Below are 15,619 nucleotides of genomic sequence, written 5' to 3'. Positions count from 1 at the left end.
CAGCTGGCATTAAAGAGGTTAAATATCTAAACTCCAAAGTTACTGACTTAAGTAATATTATCAATAGATTAACTACTAATCTTTTACAAGGTTCTAGCCATATTTATCTGCATTTCCTCTGTTATTTTTATAATTGTTTTAGGTCGCTTGTTTTTTGATTTCTACATCCAGTAACATTTCCTTGTATAGCAAAAATTTTAAATTATGATTTTTGTGACATTTATCCATGTATTCAACATGTATGAAATACCTATAAGACATCATATATATCATGTAATTATGTGTGCCTCACAAAAGACAAAGTTCTTTCCCTAAGTGACACATTGACTTGAATGGTTTAAATATCCATATGCCACAGATGCAGTTAGAATGAACCACTGAGGTTAATATGTTGCTCCATATGGCAAATATGGCATTGGCAAGACTTGACTGTGCTATGTTGTATGCGTCATTACCTCAGAGCTGATGGATTGGGAGAAAATCCAGAGGAGATTTGAAAACAAAATAATGGAGAAGAGCCTTAGAAATCTATCAGAACATTTAGTTGTATGATAAGGGAACATTTTTTAAAACGTGAATAAATTGAGACCAAAATGTTGAGGAAATACAGAATATATGTGGTAAGTGACCACTTCCATTCATAAAGATTATAAATAAGCAAAATAAACAACTGAATGGAAAAATGGGTAAAGAAGATGAAAGGCAAATAACAGAAAAGTGATTACACTAACTTCTCAAAAAAATTGAAAACAAATTGAATTAAATGTTAATATACCAAAATTTAACATTTTAAATGTTAAATTTAAATGTTTTTAAATTTTAAAACATGCTAAAATTCAATAGTTATTAAAGAAATACAGAGTAAAAATAAGATTTGTGTGCTGCAAATTGGCAAGGATTTAAAAGAATACTATGAATCAATGTGAATAAGGATGTGGGAAAACAGACATGGATATGCCAGCGGTGGGAGTGTAAATTCCACAGCCCCTTTGGGTGGTAAGTTAGACATACATTTCTAAAACCATGCAAGTTTGCCTTTACTTTATCCCAGCTGTTTTATGTCTAAGAATATATTCTGTGAAACTGTAGACATTCAGAAAGACTACAGACATGCAACATCATTCATGATAGTTTTCAAAAAAGGAAAAAAATTAAAACCTGAAATAATAATCCAACAATCAAGTATTAGTTCTATAAACAATAGTAGGCCCATTAATAGAATACAAGTGCTACCATTATAAATCCTGTGCCGTAAGAAAATGTGTTGGTAGGAGAATATGTTCACACTCTATTTCTAGCTGAAAAAGGCAGGCCACATGTCAGAACCTATGATAACACTTTTTTTTTGTTTTTTTACTTTAATTTCTGGGGTACATGTGCAGATCTTGCAGGATTGTTACATAGGTATACACATGCCATGGTGGTTTGCTGCCTCCATCCTCGTCACCTACGTTAGGTATTTCTCTTAATGTTATCCCTCCCCAATCTCCCCACTGCCTGCTATCCCTCCCCTAGCCATCCACTCCCTAACAGACACCAGGGTGTGATGTTCCCTTCCCTGTGTCCATGTGTTCTCACTGTTCAGCAACCACTTATAAGTAACATGCAGTGTTTGGTTTTCTATTCTTGGGTCAGTTGGCTGAGAATATTTTCCAGATTCATCTATGTCCCTACAAAGGACATGAACTCATCCATTTTTATGGCTGACTAGTATTCTATGGTGTATATGTGCCACATTTTCTTTATCCAGTCTCTTGGATGGGCATTTGGGTTGGTTCCATGTCTTTGCTATTGTAAACAGTGCTGCAATGAACATACATATACATTTGTCATTATAATAGATCAATTTATAATCATTTGGGTATATATCCACTAATGGGATTGCTGGGTCAAATGGTATTTCTATTTCTAGATCCTTGAGGAATTCCCACAATGTCTTCCACAGTGGTTGAACTAATTTACACTCCCACCAGCAGTGTAAAAGTATTCCTATTTCTCCACATCCTCCCCAGTATCTGTTGTCTCGTGATTTTTTAATGATTATCATTCTAACTGGCATGAGATGGTATCTCAATGTGGTTTTGATTTGCATTTCTCTAATGACCAGTGATGATGATGAGCATTTTTTCCTAAGTTTGTTGGTAGCATAAATATCTTCTTTTTAAAAGTGCCTATTCATATCTTTTGCCCACCTTTTGATGGGGTTGTCTGTTTTTTTCTTGTATGTTTGTTTTAGTCCTTTGTAGATTCTGGATATTAGCTGTTTGTCAGATGGGTAGATTGCAAAATTTTTTTCCTATTCTGTGGGTTACCAGTTCAATCTAATGTTAGTTTCTTTTGTGCAGAATTTCTTAAGTTTAATTAGATCCCATTTGTCCATTTTGGCTCTTGTTGCCATTGCTTTTGGTGTTTTAGTCATGAAGTCCTCGCCTATGCCTATGTCCTGAATGGCATTGCCTACGTTTTCTTCTAGGGTTTTTTATGGTGTTAGGTCTTATGTTTGAATCTTTAATCTATCTGGAGTTAATTTTTGTATACAGCTTAAGGAAGGGGTTCAGTTTCAGCATTCTGCACATGGCTAGCCACTTTTCCCAACACCATTTATTAAACAAGGAATCCTTTCCTCATTGCTTGTTTTTGTCTGGTTTGTCAAAGATCAGATGGTTGTAGATGTGTGGCATTACTTCTGAGGCCTCTGTTCTGTTCCATTGTTCTGTGTCTCTGTTTTGGTACCAGTACCATGCTGTTTTGATTACTGTGGCCTTGTAGTATAGTTAGAAGGCAGGTAGTGTGATGCCTCCAGCTTTGTTCTTTTTGCTTAGTATTGTTTTGACTATGTGGGCTCTTTTTTGGTTCCATATGAAGTTTAAGGTGGTTTTTTTCCAGTTCTCTGAAGAAGGTCAATGGTAGTTTGATGGGGATAGCATTGAATCTATAAATTACTTTGGGCAGTATGGCCATTTTCATGATATTCATTCTGCCTAACCATGAGCATGGAATGTTTTTCCATCTGTTCATGTCCTCTTTTAATCCTTGAGCAGTGGTTTGTAGTTCTCCTTGAAGAGGTCCTTCATGTCCTTTGTTAGTTGTATACTTAGGTATTTTATTCTCTTTGTAGCAATTGTGAATGGGAGTTCGCTCATGATTTATGCACACAAACATGTCAAATAATTCTTCAATTAAGTATTTGTTTAATAGGTTTTTTAAAATGTTGTACATATATATAGATGGTTAAGTATGTAGTAGGGACATCTGTCATAACCAGGTGCATATAGGTTTTAGAATCTGTTTAATAGTTTACTTACCTGGGATGTAATTATCCTGCAACTCCAACTGAAGTGAATAATTAATCCATGAAAGATCTTTAAAGCCTAAATAAATGCCAGACAGTTCCCTTCATTGAAACTGACAGTTTAGATATAGGAGATTTTTGGGCGTATGTTTTTAATTTTAAGCATAAGTCTCATAAATTTGGTTTTCAGGTTCTCATAGATTTTATTCAGCAATTAGAGAAAGGCTGTCAGGGAAGGTGCAGTCCAGGGAGAAAAGAAACAAAGATGCTTTATTATTATTATTATACTTTAAGTTCTGGGGTACATGTGTAGAACATGCAGGTTTGTTACATAGATATACATGTGCTATAGTGGTTTGCTGCATCCATCACCCCATCATCTACATTAAGTATTTCTCCTAATGCTATCCCTCCCCTAGCCCCTCACCCCCTGAAAGGCCCTGGTGTGTGATGTTCCCCTCCCTGTGTCCATGTTTTCTCATTGTTCAACTCCCACTTATTAATGAGGACATACAGTGTTTAGTTTTCTGTTCTTGTGTCAGTTTGCTGAGAATGATGGTTTCCAGCTTTATCCATATCCCTGAAAAGGACATGAACTCATTCGTTTTTATGGCTGCATAATATTCCATGGTGTATATGTGCCATATTTTTTTTATCCAGGTTATTATCGATGGGCATTTAGATTGGTTCTAAGTATTTGCTATTGTGAACAGTGCCACAATGAACATACATGTGCATGCATGTGTCTTTACAACAGAATGATTTATAATCCTTTGGGTTTACCCAGTAATGGGATTGCTGTGTCAAATGGTATTTCTAGTTCTGCTTCCTTGAGGAATTGCCACACTGTCTTCTACAATAGTTGAACTAATTCACACTCCCACCAACAGAGTAAAAGCATTCTTATTTCTCCACAGCCTCTCCTGCATCTGTTGTCTCCTGACTTTTTGATGATTGTCATTCTAACTGACGTGAGAGTGTATGTCATTGTGGTTTTGATTTGCATTTCTCTAATGACCAGTGATGATGAACTTTTTTTCATATATTTGTTGGCTGCAAGAATGTCTCCTTTTGACACATGTTTGTTCATATCCTTTGCCCACTTTTTGACTGGGTTGTTTTTTTCTTATAAATTTTTTTTTATAAATTTTGCTTTTTTCTTATAAATTTTTTCTTTTTGCTTTTTTTTTGTTTGCCTTTTTCTTATAAATTTAAGTTTTTTGTAGATTCTAGATATCTGCCCTTTGTCAGATGGGTAGATTGCAAAAATTTTCTTCCATTCTGTCGTTCTCTTCACTCTGATGATAATTTCTTTTGCTGTGCAGAAGCTGTTTAGTTTAATTAGATCCCATTTGTCCATTTTGGCTTTTGTTGCCATTGCTTTTAGTGTTCAGTCATGAAATCTTTGCCCATAACATATCTCCTGAAGGGTATTGCCTACGATTTCTTCTAGGGTTGTTATGGTTTTAGGTTTTATGTTTAAATCTTTAACCATCTGGAGTTAATTTTTGTATAAGGTCTAAGGCAGGGATCCAGTTTCAGCTTTCTGCATATGGCTAGCCAGTTTTCCCAACACCATTTACTAAACAAGGAATCCTTTCTCCATTGCTTGTTTTTGTCAGGTTTGTCAAAGATCAAATGGTTGTAGATAAGTGGCATTATTTCTGAGGCCTCTGTTCTGTTCCATTGGTCTATATTTCTGTTTTGGGACCAGTACCATACTGTTTTGATTACTATAGCCTTGTAGTATAGTTAGAAGTCAGGTAGCATGATGCTTCCAGCTTTGCTTCCCCCCCCCCCAACCCCCACTTTGGATTGTCTTGACTATGTGAGCTCTTTTTTGGTTCCATATGAAATTTAAGTGTTGTTTGTTTGTTTGTTTGTTTGTTTGTTTGTTTAAAGAAAGATTGAAAGGACAGTAAAGGAAAGGGTCAAGGTTCTTAAAGCATAAGGTAGCATATGAGAAGAAACCTGCTCTTAAATTCTCTGATGCATCAACTCTCTTACACCAAAGTTTAGTCTTTCTATTCATAGTGATTTCGTTGAGTTGTGTGGGACAGTGGGATACTATTTTCATTCTATTTAAGAATATAAGAAAGTATGTGCTACATTTTAGAAAGTTTTTCACTAAAAAAAAAATTTAAGGTTTTTTTTCAAAGGGTTACCCCTCTGTTACTTGGATAATTTCCTTATGTAAAATACTTTTTTTCTTGGCCAAGACAGTCAAAATGGGGCTTTGGTGTGTGTGTGTGTATGTATTCTCACCAAGCAAGCAGCTGGTAGTAGGCTTTGATGCTTGGGGTTGTAAGTACCAGAGTAGCAATGAGTGTGTAAGATGGTCTTGGAGATGCTAAGAATTAGAAAGATCATCAAATAAAGATCTTGTAGAAACCTGCATTTTAACCTAAGTTATAATACTACTTAAGAGAGTAAAATATGTCCAAACTTCATTTGTCTTACCCATTGCTATCAATTGTTACATAACCTAGTTCAATCAGGGTCTCTAAAAGGTCCAAATAGTACTCAAGTCACTTTCATTTTTTCTGGTATATTAAAAAGGAATGCCAAGCCAGATTTTAACATTGTGACATCTTTTTATTCCCTAATCTTAGGAGAATTTTTCTGTGACCATATGTGTAACCTTATTTGAAGATGATGATTTAAAAGTCGAAATTTGAGGCCTTTCCTCAATGTAAAAGGTCTCTGACAAATGGCTTTTCTATTCTTCCCCTCACCACAGAGAATGAAAGACTAAAAGTAGTTCATTTGTAATAGGGATGGGAGAGAAAAGAATAAAAGAGTATTTGGAGCATGAGACACCTTAAACTTCTCTGAGCATCTACAATCTTATCCGTTAGACCAGGGGTCCCCAACCCCCGTCTAAAGAAAGAAAACTGCACTATTTGAGTATTTGTAAATCTTATCTTGTGAGGAGCTCTCAATTTCTTTATTTTGAACTGCAAAGAACTGCTTGGAGAGAACATATTATCCTGAAGGGACCTCAAACAAATCTAGTTTTGTATACCTACACCTATAGAGAAACAAATTTAATGTCGATCAAGAAACTCACAGTGGCATGACCTCACAATGGAAGTGTTGGAAATTCTAGTAAACAAAGGTTTTAAAAGATTACTTTAAAAAGGAGTAATGTGAGTTCGATCGGTAGCGGGAGCGGAGAGTGGACCCCAGAGAGCCCTGAGCAGCCCCACCTCTGCCGCCGGCCTAGTTACCACCGTCACATCCTGGGAGGAGCCGTAGCTGCCGCAGCCGGCCCCAGTCACCATCACTGCAACCACCATCAGCGAGGCCGAGACCCAGCAGCCGCCCCCCCCAACCCCCGCCCTCAGCGCCGCCCCCACCAAGCCCGGCACTATGGGCAGCGGCGCAGGGAGCGGTGGCCCGGGCGGCCTCACATCGGCGGTGCCTGCCGGCGGAGACTAAAAGGTCATCGCAACGAAGGTTTGGGGAACAGTAAAATGGTTCAATGTAAGGAACGGATATGGTTTCATCAACAGGAATGACACCAAGGAAGATGTATTTGTACACCAGACTGCCATAAAGAAGAATAAGCCCAGGAAGTACCTTCGCAGTGTGGAGTTTGATGTTGTTGAAGGAGAAAAGGGTGCGGAGGCAGCAAATGTTACAGGTCCTGGTCGCTCCAGTTCAAGGCAGTCAATATGCAGCAGACCTAACCATTATAGACGCTATCCACGTCGCAGGGGTCCTCCACGCAACTACCAGCATAATTACCAGAGTAGTGAGAGTGGGGAAAAGAAGGAGGGATCAGAGAGCGCTCCCCAAGGCCAGGCCCAACACACCGGCCCTACGGCAGGCGACGGTTCCCACCTGACTACATGCGGAGACCCTGTGGGCGTCGACCACAATATTCCAACCCTCCTGTGCAGGGAGAAGTGATGGAGGGTGCTGACGACCAGGGTGCAGGAGAACAAGGGAGACCAGTGAGGCAGAATGTGTATCGGGGATATAGACCACGATTCCGCAGGGGCCTTCCTCGCCAAAGACAGCCTAGAGAAGACGGCAATGAAAAGGATAAAGACAATCAAGGAGATGAGACCCAAGGTCGGCAGTCACCTCAACGTCGGTACCGCCGCGACTTCAATCACCGACGCAGACGCCCAGAAAACCCTAAACCACAAGATGGCAAAGAGACAAAAGCAGCCGATCTACCACCTGAGAATTCGTCCGCTCCCGGGGCTGAGCAGGGCCGGGCTGAGTAAATGCCGGCTTACCGTCTCTACCGTCATCCGGTTTAGTCATCCAACAAGAAGTAAGAAATTCCAGCAATAAGAAATGAACAAAAGATTGGAGCTGAAGACCTTAAGTGCTTGCTTTTGCCCGTTGACCAGATAAATGGAACTATCTGCATTATCTATGCAGCATGGGGTTTTTATTATTTTTACCTAAAGATGTCTCTTTTTGGTAATAACAAACGTGTTTTTTTAAGAAGCCCTGGTTTTTCTCAATATGCTTTTAAAGGTTTTTAAATTGTTTCATATCTGGTCAAGTTGAGATTTTTAAGAACTTCATTTTTGATTTGTAATAAAAGTTTACAACTTGATTTTTTCAAAAAAGTCAACAAACTGCAAGCACCTGTTAATAAACGTCTTAAATGAAAAAAAAAAAAACAGGAGTAATGTAAGTAATTAGCTTTAGGAGAATATGAAAACACACTTATGAATAGGAACACAACAAAACTATGTGGCTGAGAATAAAGTTTCCAAGAACAGTAGCAAACATGAATTGAAAAAGTTCCATTACTTCACAGAACTCAAAAGTGAAAAATACTTACTTTATGCCAATATGGGTTCGTGGCCTGTTTGGAAAGCGGTTGCGCAGCAGGAGGTGAGGGTAGGGCTAGCAAGCAATACTACCTGAGCTCCGCCTCCTGTCAGATCAGCAAGGCATTAGAGTCTCAAAGGAGAGTGAATCCTATTGTGAACTGCGCATGCGAGGTTGCGTACTCCTTGCGTACTGCCTGATGGTCTGAGGTGAAACAGTTTCATCCCCAAAATATTCCCTCTGCCCCCAGCTGCCACCCCTATTCATGGAAAATTTGCCTTCCATGAAACCTGTTCTGTGCCGTAAGTGTACCACTTCCTTAAACTGAGCACCTGATGAGCTAGCTCCTCATTTCCTGTAAGTCATGCCTTCCTTCCTTTGAATCCACCTTTCCCAGTATACCTCTCTTGCTCCATCACCTTTAAACATACGTTCACTTCCTCTGGAGCATCCTATACCCATCTCACCTTGTTACTTCCTTTAGGTTCCAATTAGACCTCATTTTCCTTAGCAAGCCCATTTCTCTAACAAATGTTGGTGAGTTGCCCCCTTTGTTGCCCTCTCATAGCACTTGCTGCACTAATTATGATTGTTTACATAGTTATGTTTCTCCCTCAGTAGACTTTTCGGACACTTCTCTGGAATACAAAATAGTAACTTAACTAAAACTAGGTGATCACTAAACACAGCCATAGAATAGCATGGCATTGGGCTGGCTAGTTCTTAAGAGAGGAAATAGAACAGTAAGTTACCTCTTTTGTGGTTTCAAGAGACAGCATATCTTTAAAGTGATAGTTGTTTATGTTTCTCCCCTGTGATTAATACTCTCCTTGCATAGAAATTTACTGAGACATTGTTGAAAATGAAGTTTCATGTGTCTTTGCTGTATTATCGTCAAAACAATCTGTCACTTATTCGTGACATTTTAAATGTTTGACCTTGGACTAGAGCCCTTTGCAAATTTATTATACACAACTGTGAGCCATCAAAATGATACATTATAATTTAATTATGACTAATGTTAAGGTGATCAAAGTTGCATTTTATGAAATTTCTATTTTATTAGAAATAAGTAATGGGCTCTAAAATAATGAATTATAGACCAAGTATTTTGAACAATCTGTATCTTTTGCTCGTTTCTTTTCCCTTTGAAAGTGGAAAAATAGTCTAAAATGGTCTTGCTGAACAGAAAATTGTTGTAATTCACTGAATGATGCCTTCCTGCTCTGCTATACTTTTTTGATGGAGGTTTCAGATTTGTTAAAAAAATCATTTGTTTCTATATTTGTTTTACCCATTGTTGAGTATTAGAGGTAATATTTTTCCACACATTACTTTGAGACACAAGAACTGGAATCATAAGGTTAAATTGAGACGAATTGGTGGCAAGACTACTAAATTCAAATGAAAAATCAGGTTTTCTGCTTTCTATACAGTATATTAAATTTTCACTCCAAAGACCATAAAACAAGAAACTCAAGAAAGGAAAGTGCAGAGATTTCTAAATGTATAAACTGGTACAAAAGTTACAGACATACATTTACCTAAGGTAAAAGATGAAAAAAATATGCAAAGTTGGAGAACATGACCAGGGTACGTGATTTCTGTTTTGCATTTGCTATTTTCCTTCATTGATAAATTAGGGCATTTGCTGTAGTAGAAATTACTGGAGAACTTGACTCCAGAGAGATTGTTCCAGCAAAGAAACTTTCAGAAACAGATTGTTGCCATTACAGCGACGGCTACAATGATCTGGAAAATACATGACAAGAGCTGTGGTCAAAGCATAATCTGACAGCAGCCCAACACCTACTCAAAATGCATTTCCTCTTTCTCATGTTTTAGAAACAGTCCAATGGGCATATTTACATACATTCTAAAAGGTTTTCCAAACTTTGTCTCATAACTTGCAAAATCAGAAAGCAAATGACTAAATTACTTTTAGCTCCATAAAGATGCATCTTCATACAGTTGTGGTTTATTGTGGAGCCTCCTGTTCTTAGGAAGTATCAGTGCAAGAATTGTCAGTTTGCACAGCATTTCTGAGACTTTTGGGCAACCAAAGCTGTAGATAGTCAAGATATTTTATTCCAGGAGGTAAATAGTATCTCCATTTGAGTTTAATGCCAGGAAAAATTTGCCTATAAAAATTTACAGACCATTTTGTACATTTATATGAACTTGAGGAAACAAGGCTATGTAACCGTACAGATTTCTCTTTCTGCCATAGCTGCCAAAATGTAAAATCAAAGTCAGTTCCTGAATGTTATAAAATCTGCTGTATCATCAGCTAGCTCCTCTTCTAAGATGGTCTAGATTTTTTAAAAACCTCAAATCTTTGTTTTAATCTACCAGACTCATCATATATTTATCTAAATTGTGCCCTTTATTAGGGGGTACATGGGAAATAAATGTAGCCTGCAATCCATTTTCCTACCCAGAGGGAGACCAGTTTTAATTTTCAAAAAGACAACATACGGCTAGAGGTATTGCCAACACCATAAACCCATTAGAATTAGGCAGGGTATAAATCATTAATAAATATAAATGTCAGGGTTAGGACTCGTGCAGCCCTCTGGAAAAGTATCGAATTACGATTGCTGTCAGGAAAAAAAAAAAAAGGTTAACATACGTCTCTCATTTATATGTGTGGGTATACAATATATAAAACAAATATAATCAGATACATACTGAATTCCAAGTATTTGTAGAATAACTTCATGGTGAAATTTATTTGTATATGCTTGCCTTTATTGTATTTATGGCCACATTTTCAGTTTAGCTATCATGCCCAGGAAAGCAAAGCCCCTTCAGGGGATTTTTCAAACTGTGTTGAGGAAGGAAATGTGGAACCTGTAGCTTTATGCACTACCTATCCTATCACCACCATTTTAATAAAATTTTCATTGTAAAATAAGCCCTTAAGAACAAGACATTTTGAAGATATTTTATAATAGTGAGCTCTAAGAACATTCATGTTGTCTTTTAAAAATAAACAGTGGATGAGCAAAACATAGATTAGAACTAGAGCGTATCAAAATAGTATGGAAGAAGATACCATACCTATAATATGGTATGTGTATACAGCTAAACTCAAGTGATTTATTTTTTAGAATTAGGAAAATCTATTCATTAGTCACAGACTCAAAATTAAGACGAACATGAAGCCCTTTTTATGATTTCATAAAGTGGAGAAAATTTCATTATACTGTGGTGGTATTGTTTTTCAAGCAAACTACTAAACCAGAATTTTATGGTTAAAAAAAAAAATCAATTCAGACACTCATTTGAGTTTTTATTAAAAAGCAGTATTCTTCAAGCCTGTAATCCCAGCACTTTGGGAGGCCGAGGCGGGTGGATCACGAGGTCGACAGATCGAGACCATCCTGGTCAACCTGGTGAAACCCCGTCTCTACTAAAAATACAAAATTTAGCTGGGCATGGTGGCACGTGCCTGTAATCCCAGCTACTCAGGAGGCTGAGGCAGGAGAATTGCCTGAACCCAGGAGGCGGAGGTTGCGGTGAGCCGAGATTGCGCCATTGCACTCCAGCCTGGGTAACAAGAGCGAAACTCCGTCTCAAAAAAAAAAAAAAAAGCAGTATTATGATCAATAACATTATCCATCGATATAGTTACATCTTGTTGTACATATACATATGGAGATATTTCAAGTATAGGATTTGATATGATTGTTTTTCTTTGTGCTTTTATGTGACTGCTTTTTTTATTTTAAAAATGCCTTATTTTACAACAGCAAAAAAAAATCATTTTAAAGCTAGGGAAAAAAAGATTTGACTTATGGTTATATTCTCAGTAATAAAGTGTGCTGACAATTCCAGTATATCATATTTGACTGAAAGATCAGGGGTGGGGCAGTAGAAAGAGCGAGCACCAGAATCATTTCTTAATACTAACTTTTATCTTTTATTCACTGCATAACACAATAGTCATAAACATTTACATGTTGTTTACTGTTTGCCAGGATCTATTCTAAATTTTACTCATTTAATCCTCACTGTGAGGCAAGTAATGTCATTATCCCCATTTTACAGATAAGGAAAATGAGACCCAATGATATAGGTAGTAATAAGTGGCAGACTCTGAATTTGAACCCAGGCTCCAGAGTCCTTGTGTTTAACCATTAGCAATATGCTGTCTGTCATGTTGGGAAAGTCACTTCAGTTATCAGAGCCTCTGTTTTCTCATCTCAAAAATAGAGGGACTGGCTCCAGAATATTATAGACTGTTTGCCTGGAAACACAAAGAATCAAGTGGCAGGGAGCAGTGAACTATCATATTCTTCTCAGTGATCTTTCTCAAATCATTGTCTTATATTTGGTTAAGGATCTCTAGGTTTGTAGAAACTACCAGGAGTATAGTTAATATGCATACCTAACGCAAAAAACACATGCTGCTCAAAGAACGGGTCTGCACTTCATAGGAGTTCAGTTCTGATAAGTCTCCTAATTCGAACCAGAAAACAAGTGTAAAAGATGTTTTGTCATTATGCTGCTTCTCATAAGTGTCAGGGATAACTATAACAGTTATGAACCTTTACAGAAATATGATAACTGAAGGAACAGGGAAGAAACCTTCAGAGACTAGACTATGTTTATCTTCCTTGCTGAAGTGTGTCACCAGCTTTAGGAATATTAAATGCAAGCTGATCTTTATCATGTAAAAGATAGAAGCCTTAATGAATTGATTTCTGTGTTCCAATTTATTAGGAAAGATAGTATAAATAATTCAGAACTGGAAGTAGGAAAGAAATTTTTATAGGAAGTAAAAGGGAAACAAAATCCATGCCCATAAGATGAACATGGAAGAATGAGTGAGTGGGTTAAAGAACACAGGAAGAAAAAACTCACATCCTATAGCCCTTGACCATTAACATTCAGAATAAGATGGAAGGAAAGAGGATCTAGTTTCAGACATAGTTTACTTATACCTTAGCCACTTTCAAAATGTTCAGAGAAAGGAAAAGTATGATCTGACATCTATATTACTTTCCTGCTGTGGCTGTAACAAATTACCAGAAGTGTTATTCAGCCTACCATATCATCTTAAAACCCTAAAATGAAAAAATGACTCCTTCGGAATAGGGACCCTTCAAAACTGAAATGTTGAAATAATGGTGAAAGATCCTTATTGGCTAAGAAAAGTTAGATATATGCTTTAACAAATAAATACATTTCAAAGGCTTGATGTATAAAACAGTATTTCTTGCTCATGGAATATCTGTTATGGGTCCCATAACTGCAGAGCATCTCCATCTCAAGCAGAAACTCTGAGAAACTAGTGTGGGTTCATCTCGTAACTCTTAACATCTCAATATGTACTCTACATTTGCCATGGTAAGAGGATCACTAAACAGTTGTATGGGAGCTTTTTACTCCCTAGTTCAAAAGTAATATGTTACACATTCACATTTTTTTTCTCACATGACCCACCTAGCTCTTAGGAAGCTAGGAATTATCTTCCATATGCTCAGGAATGAAGAACCAGATATTGATGTCTCTTAAGTAACTGATACGTTACTGCCTAGAATCCTATCTAGTGAGAAACTTTCTGTGAGAATAGGCAGGTTTACAAATTTTTAATGAGCTGAGGTCATAGAAAAATATGAAGAGTGACCAAGTTAAAAAGTGAGATGAACATTTTGGGGGTTAGTGTTCAAACTAGGAAGAATAGAGCCAATACTTAGAAAAGATGTGATCATTTTAACAAGAGACAACGCAAACCAGAAGAGAACAGAAATTGCATAGAGGTCCTTGTAATTCAAGAGTGATGAGGAAAGTGTAACTGCTTGAAGTGAGTTTCCTGTTTAAGATGAATTGTGGCCCAAAGTGAAAGAAAACCTGCTGGTGAGATCACTAAACTGTTGATAGTGATCTCAACACTCATGGAGAATAGAAAGGGAACTACAACACTAGCGTTTGCAGATATTGTCTTGATTTTCACAGGAGTGAAAACATAGACTCTTTATGTCAGGGGGCTTGATGATACTCTCTTACACAATTCTGAAATGGATCATAAAATAGATTGTGAGACCATAGAAGGGAAAGTGATGGTGAACTGAAGCCAGCATGAACTCAAAAACACTTCTTTCTCTTCCTTTCCTGAGAGAGCCTATATACTAATAGATTATGGAAACAGTGTGGTTATATCAGAGTTTCACCAAGGTTTTTGGCAAAGTTTCTCATGATGTCTCTGAGGACTAAATAAGGAAGGGGGTTCTAATTGATAATACAGTTAAGTGGATTTGTAACAAGTGGCAAATGGGAGAAAGGTTTAAAAAAAAATAAGAATAGAAAAATAAACTAGAGCCAAATCATGAAAATCCTTATAAGCTGTATTAAGGGATTTAGACTTTTTAAAACAGTAATCTGTATTTACTAAGGTAAGAAATGATAACATTTTCATTATAGAAATAACACTTTTCTGCAGTGTAGACAATGCTTAAAAGAAGCTAATACCAGAGACAAGCCAGGAAGTAAGAGGTGATGGTGGACAGGACTGAGGGAATTGCAGTGTAATTAGACTGTAGTTGACAGATTTGAAAGACCTTAAGTTCATAAGGTGGACAGGGTTTTCATTAATAGAATGTCAGAGTAGAAATAGAGTGAAACACCAAGCACAACACTCAGGAAGATGACTTGAGCAAATTAGTAAATAGTGGTACCATTGGCTGATAAAGCAAGCAGATTTGGATTATGGTAAATTTCAGGTAGCTGTGGGATAGCCAACTAGAGCTGTCTATCTGGAGGCATCTAGTAGAGCCAAGAACAAAGGAGGGATTTAGGGCAGAAATCTAGGTCTAGATCTCTGGGAGTTATGAGTATATCGATGACAGTAAGAGCCACAGAAATAGATGATCTACAGAGACCCTATTGACTGAAAAGAAAAGAGCACCTGGGACCAAACCTGGGGGAAGATCAGCGTTTCAGGAATTTATGGGCAGAAGAGACCAAAAACGGGTAGTCACAGGTGGTCTAGTGTCTTAGAAGCTAAAGAAATAGTTTCAAAGAAGCAGTGGTGAGTAAAGTGCTACTGGAATGTCAAGAAAAATAAGGCCCTGAGTATGCATAGCATGTAGCCACAGTGAAGCTAGAGCAGTTTCAATAAACTGAGGGGCAAAATCATATTAATATTATGGAGGGCCAAGAAAGGAGGTGAAGTAATGGAAAGAGAATGGGGTGATATCTGGAAGGGGCTCCAAGGTAAGATTTTTTTAATGCTCAGATGCTAATGGAAAGAGTTAATGGAAAAGAGGAGGGTAGAACACACTTGGTAAGTAAATTATGCTAAACTGAGATTCAGCCAGTTATTTCTCTCAGGCCGTTTGACCCAGGAATATCATAGTATTTCTTGAAAACTGCTAAGCTATGTGGATTTCATGCTTGTTGCATCATGATGAAGCTTGGTATGGCCCCTTAATCTCTTCACAAGTCAATCAGAACTGTAGACTTACTATTTTTCAATCAGTCAAAAATATATACACAATTAAACTGAATCAGATCTTTATT

General features: G+C 37.4%; 1 protein-coding gene and 1 pseudogene across 7 annotated transcripts in view; both read left to right on the top strand.

The window, feature by feature from the left end:
- LOC104651883 (Y-box-binding protein 1 pseudogene) overlaps positions 1-11,564 on the top strand; it is a 28,135-nt pseudogene extending 16,571 nt beyond the window's left edge.
- The window catches only part of FER (FER tyrosine kinase), a 505,234-nt gene that overhangs the window by 445,908 nt on the left and 43,707 nt on the right, over positions 1-15,619 (top strand). The window lies entirely within an intron of this gene.

The sequence above is a fragment of the Saimiri boliviensis genome, chromosome 1, assembly GCF_048565385.1.
Source record: "Saimiri boliviensis isolate mSaiBol1 chromosome 1, mSaiBol1.pri, whole genome shotgun sequence".
In the NCBI taxonomy this organism is placed as follows: Eukaryota; Metazoa; Chordata; class Mammalia; order Primates; family Cebidae; genus Saimiri; species Saimiri boliviensis.
Note: the sequence above shows the minus strand (reverse complement) of the source record. Positions and strands in the feature narration are given on the sequence as shown.